Genomic DNA, 12,124 nt, shown 5'->3' with positions numbered 1-12,124 from the left:
TTTTCTCTCTCTCTCTGCCTTCCTATTTCCTGAAAAACAATAATAATGAAATTAGGTCAGCTAATAACCTAGCAATACATCTAGGCATGGAAGTGAAAAAGAGTAACATGACTCCCTTTAACTCAAAAGCTAGAGATGATTAAGCTTAGTGAGGAAGGCACGTCAAAAGCAGAGAAAGGCCAAAAGTTAGGCCCCTTGGACAAAACCACCAAGTTGTGAATGCAAAGGAAACATTCTTAAAGGAAATAAAAGTGCTATTCCAATGAACAAATGAATGATAAGAAAAGAAAATGCTTTATTGTTGATATAGAGAAAGTTATAGTAATCAAGGTTGAAGATCAAACCAGCTACAACATTCTCTTAAGACAAAGCCTATTCCAGAACAAGGCCCTATCTTACTTCAATTCTGTGAAGGCTGAGAGAGGTGAGGAAGCAGTGGGAGAAAAGTTGGAAGCTAGCCGAGGTTGGTTTATGAGATGTAGGGGAAGAAGCCATGTCCATAACATGAAAGTACAATGTGAAGCAACAAATGCTGATATAGAAGCTGCAGCATGTTATCCAGAAGATCTAGGTAAGATCACCAGTGAAACTGGCTCATAGGTAGGTGAACAATGAGAACACATGAACACAGAGAGGGAAACATCACACACGGTGCCTGTCAGGGGGTGGGGGGTGATAGGGGAGAGATAGTAGGGGATGGAGGGGATAGGGGAGGGATAGCATTAGGAGAAATACCTAATGTAGATGACAGGGTGATGGATGCAGCATACCACCATGGCACATAGGTGTATACCTATGTAACAAACCTGCACATTCTGCACATGTACCCCAGAACTTAAAGTATAATAAAAAGTAAATAATTTTTTAAAAGTTTTTTAAAAAGAAATTGGCTCTACTAAACAACATATTTTCAGTGAAGATACAACAGCCTCCTATTGGAAAAAGATGCCATCTAGGACTTTCATAGCTAGAGAGGAAAAGTTGCCTAGTTTCAAACTTCAAAGCACAGGCTGACTCTTTTCTTAGGAGCTAATGCAGCTGGTGACTTTAAGTTGAATCCAAAGCTCATTTTCCATTCTAAATATCCTAGTCCCCTTAGGAATTATGCTAATATACTCTGCCTGTGCTCTATAAATGGAAAAATGAGTCTGGATGACAGCTTATGTGTTTGCAGTGTGGCTTACTTAATAGTTTAAGTTCTACTCCTCAGAAAAAAACATTATTTTCAAAATGTAACTGATTGTTGACAATGGACCGGGTTTTCTAAAAGCTCTGATGGAGATATACAAGGAGATTAATGTTGCTTTATGCCTGCTGACATAACAGCAATTCTGCAGCCCATAGAACCAAGGTGTTATTTCAACTTTCAAATCTTATTATTTAAGACACCCTCTTATAAGACTATAGGTGCCAGAGAGAAAAATACTTCTGATGAAGTTAGGCAAAGTAAATTGGAAATCTTCTAGAAAGAATTCTCCATTCTTGACACCAATGATAACACCTGTGATTCATGGGAAGAGGTCAAAATATCAACACAAACAGGAGCTTGGAAGAAGTCAACCCTCAAGGATGACTTTGAGGGGCTCAAGACTTCAGTGGAGAAAGTAACTGCAGATGTTGTAGAAATGGCAAGAGAACTAGAATTAGAAGTGGAGCCTAAAGATATGACTGAATTGCTTCAATCTCATTATAAACTTGAAAGAATGAGGAATTGCTTCTTATGGATTAGCAGAGAAAGTGGTTTCTTGAGATAGAATCTTCTACTGGTGACTATGCTTTGAACATCATTGAAATGACAGCAAAGTATTTAGAATATTATACAAATTGAGTTGATAAATTAGCAGCAGGGATTGAAAGAATTGACTCTAATATATAAAGAAGTTCTACTATGGGAGAAATGTTAGCTAACAGCCTTACTTACTATGGTGAAATCTTTAGTGAAGGGTCATTCAATGCAGCAAACTTCATTGTTGTCTGATTTTAACAAATTGCCACAGCCATTCCAACCTTCAGCAGCCAACATCCTGATCAGTAAGCAGCTGTATCCACACTGAGGCAAGACCCTCCACCAGAAAAGCGATTACAACTTGCTGAAGGCTCAGATGATGGTTAGCATTTTTGAGCAATAAGAAGCTTTAAATTAAGGTGCATACATTTGTTTAGGCATAATGCTATTGCATACCTAAAGAGCTATATTATAACATAAATACAACGTTCGAATGCACTGGGAAACCAAAATATTCATGACGTGTTATTGTGATATTTACTTTATAGCTATAGTCTAGAACTGGACTCAAAATATCTCTGAAGTATGTTTGCATATGCAAATAAACTTGAGAAGAAAACAAAAGACAAAGAAAGAAAAAAGAAATTTGAATTTTACCTAATAAAATTTGAGCCTTTCCTGTGTATTAGAAATCATATAAATTTGCTGATAGTTGACCATTTTTGGCCTTCCTTGCTATTTTGTTGCTCCATCTACTATTAGGTGCATTCACATAAACAAGTTTACTAACAGAGATATATATTATTATGCCTAAGTTTGTGGATGAGGAAACTGAACTTGGTTAAAATCACAGAATTTTTACACAGAGATGTCAGTTTTAAATTACAGACTATTTCAGCTAAAGTGCAGCCTTCCTTGTTTTTACTAAAACAGACTTCTCCCTAAGAATCTAACCCTTTCCTAAACAATTCTCAGAAACACAATGATGAGCTATTTACCTTTTCCGTTATCCCACTTCCAGTTTTTATTCTTAAGGAGGTAAAAATTAGCCTCATACATGGTCAGACACTAGTTATTACGTTCCATTTTCTCTACCAAGTTAGAAACAATAATAGATTTTCACTCAGAGTTCAGATGAGACTAAAAAAAGGGCAAGGGAGGGTTTAAATATTAGGCAGGAAGCATCTCTTAGGTGAATTCAAAAGTAAAAGCACTCATGTGTCCAAATTCTTAGTTAAGAAGAGGTAAAAAAAAAACTCTAAAAATTCTGAAATGTTCCTTTGTGCGTATTACTTTTAAAGAATTTGAATTGAGAGTTACTATAGGCTATTAAACACCATTTTAAGCAGCAGGTTATACTGCTTGGTATGACAGACAGTATAGAAATAAAAAGCAAGAAAGGAAAAAAAACCATGAAACCCTAAAACTCTGAGAGCATTATTTGCCTAGTGTTGTTTGTCTACTCATGGACATTAGTAGAAAGCAATTTCAAAAATCTGTGCACTGCCTATCTGGGAACTGAAAAGACATATGGATTTCCCTGGACTGGGCCATGCTTCATAGTGATTAGTAAAGTCCTGTTATGTGAACGTTTGAAATGATTCAATCTTGACATTAAACTAATTGACGAAAAAGAAGTTTCATTTGGCAGTATTACCACCCTTGTTGCTATTATTTAGCATTTGTGTGGCATGTTGTTCTTGCATATTTCTCCACAAAATCCTTATATAGTGAGAGCCGTTCTTTTTTTTCTTCATTGACAGATTAAGATTTAAATGATATCCTTAAATTTAAAAACTCAAGTATTTTATCAAATCAGAATTCGAATTTAGCATTTTCCAAAATCCAGCCATTTGTTCAAGTTTCTTATTTTAATAACAACCTAAGATGACTAGTTCATTCAACTTTACTCTTTTAAATTTATACCTCTTGAAGGCTACATATCTACTTTGCTAAATATGCCGTGTTTTTTTTTTTTTATCATTCCAAATCTTTCTTTTAGTGCTCTGTGACATATGTATAAGCGAAAGCCTGAAAGAAGAGTATTTCCCAAACATTGATGAAACTATTCCTGTGGTTGAAGCCTGCCTGTTTCAGAATGGCATTTATAGTACTTGCTTCCATATGCCCCCAGATTCAGGTGATCCCTAACAAGCCAGTATTATATTTCATCTCTGTTAAAAAAAAAAAAACAAAAAACACAGTATAAACCTTCTTCCACCTCAACAATTTCTCAACATTTGTTTTTTTGAGAGCTCTGAGAACCTTCTTGTCTCATAAAGTCCTTCATTTTTTCTGACACATGAACTGCACCTCAATATTTCCATTCTGTTAAGGGGAAATCTTTGTGCATAAAGCTTTTCATAAATTTTCATGAAATTTTATAAATGTCAACTGAAATTTCAAAAGCTGATTAGGTTAGAATTAGCTTGCTACATGCTCCATTTCTTGGTTTCTATTTTGGTTTGAAGATTAGCAATCTAGATTAGGCAGTTGGGTTCCTGTTCTGACGCTGGTATATAAGACTTGCCCCATGGGGTAGAGGCAGAAATGTGAAGAAATCTCCAAAGAGCAAGTCATATCCACTCTCCTGAAGTGTCATTCTGCATTGTGTCTACAGCCAGAGAAACAGCTTCAATGGCACTGAAGGATTTTGTCAGCTATGGAGAGGCAAACTCTATTCCAGTGAAAAGGCTTTGAACTCTTGTCATAACCCCAACTGTAAATTTGTCATCTCATTAAAAGAAACATTACAAACACCAAAATTTCAATAAAACAAACAGATTCCTTAGGAAACCTCTTTGTAACAGAGCAATGTGCCCTACAACACAGTTATGAATATCAGAACAATTTTTACTTGGCAATCACATAAATAGTTTAGGGCACATAGCCCTAAAAGTAAATTGTGGATAGCTATTTGGGGGAACAGAGCTAAAAGAGTGAACTCTGTCGATGAGATAATCTAGCAGTCTTTCCATTTCAGTGGTAGCTTATTATGTGCCTCGATAGAGATTCCACAATTTCTAAATGATTACCAGTAGATGTTATTAAGAAAAAGTGTCTTCAATATGCTATCTCGTGTATACCAGAAAGATAAGCTTATTTGCTAGCATCAAAAACACTTTTTTTGAAAACATCTATATTTTCCTTTCCAAAATAATGTGAGGAAAGTATTCAAAATATGTAAAAAGCTATGAAGAAATTACTAAGTAAAATGACAATTCAACAACATATTTTATTATGGATTTCAATTTCTTGTTAACCTAAACTGAGTTGAATAGTTTATAGAATCTCCCTAAAGTGGACATATTTGTTTAATTTTGCTTTAAAAATAAAAATGTAGCCCAACTAATGTGTAGAGAAAATGTTAAAAATTTAAATATGCTTCTTGGCCTCTTCCTCTAGAAGATAAAAAAAATACTTGAAACTCAGTAGTTTTAATAATTTATGGTTAATAATCTTTGACCTTATATGGCATTATTTCTACTACTGAAGACAAAATCACAGATGTAGAATTTATGAATTTACTGCATCTATCTGATTCACATTCTGATTTTGAAAATGAAATATTATATTATAGTGTCAAAATGAAAGAAAATAAAAAGGCAGCTTTAAGAGCATTTGGATAACTTAACTATAAGTTGCTACAGTCAAAGCTGCTAAGATTTTGTAATTTTTTTAAGTTGGTAGATTTTTTTTTGCACTTTACTATCTTTTCTACTTTCACATAAGTACATAAGTGAGAAAAAAGAACTATCCATTACAGAGCCTCTCAAAAAATCATGTTTTGTTCATCTGCCAGACTTTTTCAGCAAATGTGTCTATGATGAATTTCACTCTCCCCCATCCCTCTCTTTTATTCCATCACCATTTGAGAAAATACAGTTGCAGGATTGGACTTAAAGAATTTTTTTGTGAGGGGTGTGCACTGAGAAATCTGGAAGGCCAGATGAAACACACTTATTGCTACTGAAACTATGTGGGAAGAGAAAAATCCAGGAGAAGATGGCATTTATTAAGACCAAATAGTAAATTACTTTCCATTATGTTTTCTCCTCATTGTTTGTAATGAATGGTTTGTTTTCCAAATTTCTTTTATAAGGGGTGTGTGTGTGTGTGTGTGTGTGTGTGTGTGTGTGTTGATATTTGATAGTCTTCTATGTAGACTTACGAAAATAATAATGTTTAAAACCAGATTTGTAAACCCAGAAATTGTGCTCTTGGGCCAAAATCCATATTATGCATTACTCCAACTAAACTGTTCTTCACCAATAACTTGTCTTCAAATCACCTCTATTCTCTTAATTTAATAAAAGCCTCTCTTTTCTTCCCCTCTGGCTTCTATAGCCTGAAATCATGCCTACTAATTCTTCTGACGTTATTTTAACTTCTAAGTCTTGTATTATTTTCCCTGTATTTCAATCCCCAGCTCTGCAATAGTCCAAACACTTCCATCTCTTCCCACCCTTGGTTACTTTGTGGTGATCAAAGAAAACTGTACAAGCTAATTCACAACATTTCAATAATAACACCAACATTATCTGTCTTTTTAGTTGCTTACTAAAACATATCCTTCCAGCTTCAAATAAGCAGAGAAAGTAGTCTCTAAATCTTTATCTGGCATATTTACTACATTTTGACTATGAATCAAAATAACCAAGACAAACACATATACTCTGTCAAATAAAAAATATCTACTAAACTACCTCTCACATTTCATCTCTGATAGTACCTTCACCATCCACATGTTCTCATTGGAGTCCTTTTAAATTTCGACCTCATCTGTTACTAGCTCTCCCTTTACAGAAATCAGGGAGACTTGCAAACAATCATCTAAAATACGATGCAGAAAGAACAATGAGATGTCTCAGCTGGAAACCTTGGAGTTACTTCCCAACACCTTGCTCTTATTCAATTTTCAAACGCAATCTGAAACCTGAAATTATTGTTGAATTTATTTCAAAAACATATGTCTTTTTTTTTTTTTTTTGAGACGGAGTTTCGCTCTTGTTACCCAGGCTGGAGTGCAATGGCGCGATCTCAGCTCACCGCAATCTCCACCTCCTGGGTTCAGGCAATTCTCCTGCTGCAGCCTGCCGAGCAGCTGGGATTACAGGCATGTGCCACCATGCCCAGCTAATTTTTTGCATCTTTAGTAGAGACGGGGTTTCACCATGTTGACCAGGATGGTCTCGATCTCTTGACCTCGTGATCCACCTGCCTCGGCCTCCCAAAGTGCTGGGATTACAGGCTTGAGCCACCGCGACCGGCCAACATGTGTCTTAAATTGATCTCCCAAAGAATGTTCTTCTGATTTTTTGCCTGGAATGTTGCAGCAAGTGCATGCCTCCAGTGTCTCCTTTGTTTTCAACAGAACCAAACCCCACACTACCACCACTTGATTTTTTATAACCTATTCACTTAAATTTTTTTGACTTCTAATTTTCTAAAACAAGAGACTACGAATTTTGACTGTGTACCCCATTAGTAAAACAAAAAAAGTAAAACATACAATGCAAACATATATGGAGCTACTTATAAGCTGCATATGTTGATGAAAATAGTAAAGCTCTGTAAAATATTTAAAGAGATTTATTCTGAGTCAAATATGAGTAACTAATGGCCCATTATACAACCTCGGGAGATCCTGAGAACATGTGATGTGCCACAGTGGTCAGGCTACAGCTTGGTGATATATATGCACATACCTATAGATCAGTGAGACATAAGACATCAATCAATACACGTAAGATGTATATTGGTTATGTCTGGAAAGGTGGGACAAGTCAAAGATGGGGAGGGGAGTGGGAGAGGGGCCTTTCGGGTCATAGGTCATAGGTTTTCTGATTGGCAATTGGTTAAAAGAGTCATTGTCTAAGACCTGTAATCATTAAAATGGAATATCTGTGTTAAAGGTTTTATCATACACAGGAAGCCTCCAGGTAGCAGGCTTCAGAGCTCTTTCAGGCCTAACATGATGCCATACTTTTGGTTAATTCTCTCCTGGATCAGGGAAAAGACCTGGAAAAGAATGGGTAATCTCTATATAATGCAGATTTTTCTCACAAGAGAAAGCTTTGAAGGACCACTTCAAAATATGTCAAAAAAGCATATTTTTTACTTCAAATTTATTCAGGGTCTGCTACCTGTCATGTGATACTATACTAGAATCGGGCTGAAATTTGGTGGTTTATTGCCACAAAAAAATCTATTTCAACAGTCTTAAGAGTTATGTTTTAACTCTTAAGAGTCAGCTGTGCCTGAATTTCAAAGGGTGGAGAGTATAATGGGGCCTGTCCAATTCCAACTCCCCATGGCTTGAACTACTTTTTAGGTTGATTTTGAAGTCCCCTTGATCAAGAGGAAGCATCCATGCAGTTGGTTGGGGGATCTCAGAATTTTTGTTTTGTTTATACATACATGCTGTGTTAGTCAGGATTCTCTAGATTCTATAGATTCTCTATAATATATATATTAATATATAATATATATATATATTTTAAAATAAATATTAACTCACATGATCACAGGGTCCCACAATAGGCTGTCTACAGACTAAGGAGCAAGGAGAGCCAATCTGAGTTTCAAAACTGAAGAACTTGGAGCCCAGTGTTCAAGGGTAGAAAGCATCGAGAGAGGGAGAAAGATGTAGGCTGGGAGGCTGGGCCAGACTCTCTTTTCACATTTGTCTTCCTGCTTATATTCTTTTTTTTTTAATTTTTCTTTTTTTTTTTTTTTTTTTTTAATTTTTTATTGGATTATAGGTTTTGGGGTACATGAGCAGAGCATGCAAGACAGTTGCGTAGGTACACACATGGCAGTGTGCTTTGCTTTTCTTCTCCCCTTCACCCACATTTGGCATTTCTCCCCAGGCTATCATTCCCCACCTCCCCCTGCCACTGGCCCTCCCCTTTTCCCCCCAATAGACTCCAGTGTTTAGTACTCCCCTTTCTGTGTCCATGTGTTCTCATTTTTCATCACCCACCTATGAGTGAGAATATGCGGTGTTTCACTCTCTGTTCCTGTGTCAGTTTGCTGAGGATGATGTTTTCCAGATTCATCCATGTCCCTACAAACGACACGAACTCATCATTTCTGATTGCTGCATAATATTCCATGGTGTATATGTGCCACATTTTTCCAATCCAGTCTATTATCAATGGGCATTTGGGTTGATTCCAGGTCTTTGCTATTGTAAACAGTGCTGCAATGAACATTTGTGTACATGTGTCCTTATAGTAGAACGATTTATAGTCTTTTGGATATATACCCAGTAATGGAATTGCTGGGTCAAATGGAATTTCTATTTCTAAGGCCTTGAGGAATCGCCACACTGTCTTCCACAATGGTTGAACTAATTTACACTCCCACCAACAGTGTAAAAGTGTTCCTTTTTCTCCACATCCTCTCCAGCATCTGTTGTCTCCAGATTTTTTAATGATCGCCATTCTAAGTGGCGTGAGATGGTATCTCAATGTGGTTTTGATTTGCATCTCTCTGATGACCAGTGACGATGAGCATTTTTTCATATGATTGTTGGCCTCATATATGTCTTCTTTCGTAAAGTATCTGTTCATATCCTTTGCCCACTTTTGAATGGGCTTGTTTGTTTTTTTCCTGTAAATCTGCTTGAGTTCTTTGTAAATTCTGGATATCAGCCCTTTGTCAGATGGGTAGACTGCGAAAATTTTCTCCCATTCTGTTGGTTGCCGATCCACTCTAGTGACTGTTTCTTTTGCCGTGCAGAAGCTGTGGAGTTTCATTAGGTCCCATTTGTCTATTTTGGCTTTTGTTGCCAATGCTTTTGGTGTTTTGTTCATGAAGTCCTTGCCTACTCCTATGTCCTGGATAGTTTTGCCTAGATTTCCTTCTAGGGTTTTTATGGTGCCAGGTCTTCTGTTTAAGTCTTTAATCCATCTGGAGTTAATTTTAGTGTAAGGTGTCAGGAAGGGGTCCAGTTTCTGCTTTCTGCACATGGCTAGCCAGTTTTCCCAACACCATTTGTTAAACATGGAATCCTTGCCCCATTGCTTGTTTTTGTCAGGTTTATCAAAGATTGTATAGTTGTATGTATGTTGTGTTGCCTCCGGTGCCTCTGTTTTGTTCCATTGGTCTGTATCTCTGTTTTGGTACCAGTACCATGCTGTCTTGATCACTGTAGCCTTGTAGTACAGTTTGAAATCCGGTAGTGTGATGCCCCCCGCTGTGTTCTTTTTGCTTACAATTGACTTGGCTATGCGGGCTCTCTTTTGGTTCCATATGAAGTTCATGGTGGTTTTTTCCAGTTCTGTGAAGAAAGTCAATGGTAGCTTGATGGGGATAGTGTTGATTCTGTAAATTACTTTGGGCAGTATAGCGATTTTCACGATATTAATTCTTCCTAACCATGAACATGGAATGTTTCTCCATCTGTTTGTGTCCTCTCTGATTTCGTTGAGCAGTGGTTTGTAGTTCTCCTTGAAGAGGTCCCTTACGTTCCTTGTGAGTTGTATTCCAAGGTATTTTATTCCCTTTGTAGCAATTGCGAATGGCAGTTCGCTCTTGATTTGGCTTTCTTTAAGTCTGTTATTGGTGTAGACGAATGCTTGTGATTTTTGCACATTGATTTTATATCCTGAGACTTTGCTGAAGTTGTTTATCAGTTTCAGGAGTTTTTGGGCTGAGGCGATGGGGTCTTCTAGGTACACTATCATGTCGTCTGCAAACAGAGACAATATGGCTTCCACCTTTCCTATTTGAATACCCTTTATTTCTTTTTCTTGCCTGATTGCTCTGGCTAGAACTTCCAGTACTATATTGAATAGGAGTGGTGAGAGAGGGCATCCTTGTCTAGTACCAGATTTCAAAGGGAATGCTTCCAGTTTTTGCCCATTCAGCATAATATTGGCTGTTGGTTTGTCATAAATAGCTTTTATTACTTTGAGATACGTTCCATCAATACCGAGTTTATTGAGGGTTTTTAGCATAAAGGGCTGTTGAATTTTGTCAAATGCCTTCTCTGCGTCAATTGAGATAATCATGTGGTTTTTGTTTTTGGTTCTGTTTATGTGGTGAATTACGTTGATAGACTTGCGTATGTTGAACCAGCCTTGCATCCCTGGGATGAATCCTACTTGATCATGATGAATAAGTTTTTTGATTTGCTGTTGCAATCGGCTTGCCAATATTTTATTGAAGGTTTTTGCATCTATGTTCATCATGGATATTGGCCTGAAGTTTTCTTTTCTCATTGGGTCTCTGCCGGGTTTTGGTATCAGGATGATGTTGGTCTCATAAAATGATTTGGGAAGGATTCCCTCTTTTTGTATTGTCTGAAATAGTTTTAGAAGGAATGGTACCAGCTCCTCCTTGTGTGTCTGGTAGAATTCGGCTGTGAACCCGTCTGGACCTGGGCTTTTTTTGTGAGGTAGGCTCTTAATTGCTGCCTCAACTTCAGACCTTGTTATTGGTCTATTCATAGTTTCAGCTTCCTCCTGGTTTAGGCTTGGGAGGAGACAGGAGTCCAGGAATTTATCCATTTCTTCCAGGTTTACTAGTTTATGTGCATAGAGTTGTTTGTAATATTCTCTGATGATGGTTTGAATTTCTGTGGAATCTGTGGTGATTTCCCCTTTATCATTTTTTATTGCATCTATTTGGTTGTTCTCTCTTTTATTTTTAATCAATCTGGCTAGTGGTCTGTCTATTTTGTTGATCTTTTCAAAAAACCAGCTCTTGGATTTATTGATTTTTTGAAGGGTTTTTCGTGTCTCAATCTCCTTCAGCTCAGCTCTGATCTTAGTAATTTCTTGTCTTCTGCTGGGTTTTGAGTTTTTTTGATCTTGCTCCTCTAGCTCTTTCAATTTTGACGATAGGGTGTCAATTTTGGATCTCTCCATTCTCCTCATATGGGCACTTATTGCTATATACTTTCCTCTAGAGACTGCTTTAAATGTGTCCCAGAGGTTCTGGCACGTTGTGTCTTCGTTCTCATTGGTTTCGAAGAACTTCTTTATTTCTGCCTTCATTTCGTTGTTTACCCAGTCAACATTCAAGAGCCAGTTGTTCAGTTTCCATGAAGCTGTGCGGTTCTGGGTCGGTTTCTGAATTCTGAGTTCTAACTTGATTGCACTATGGTCTGAGAGACTGTTTGTTATGATTTCAGTTGTTTTGCATTTGTTGAGCAGTGCTTTACTTCCAATTATGTGGTCAATTTTAGAGTAGGTGTGATGTGGTGCTGAGAAGAATGTGTATTCTGTGGATTTGGGGTGGAGAGTTCTGTAAATGTCCACCAGGTTTGCTTGCTCCAGGTCTGAGTTCAAGCCCTGGGTATCCTTGTTGATTTTCTGTCTGGTTGATCTGTCTAGTATTGACAGTGGAGTGTTAAAGTCTCCCACTATTATTGTGTGGGAGTCTAAG

Source organism: Callithrix jacchus, chromosome 8 (assembly GCF_049354715.1).
Source record: "Callithrix jacchus isolate 240 chromosome 8, calJac240_pri, whole genome shotgun sequence".
Lineage (NCBI taxonomy): Eukaryota > Metazoa > Chordata > Mammalia > Primates > Cebidae > Callithrix > Callithrix jacchus.
The sequence above is the reverse complement of the archived record's forward strand: the minus strand, read 5'-3'. Positions refer to the sequence as shown.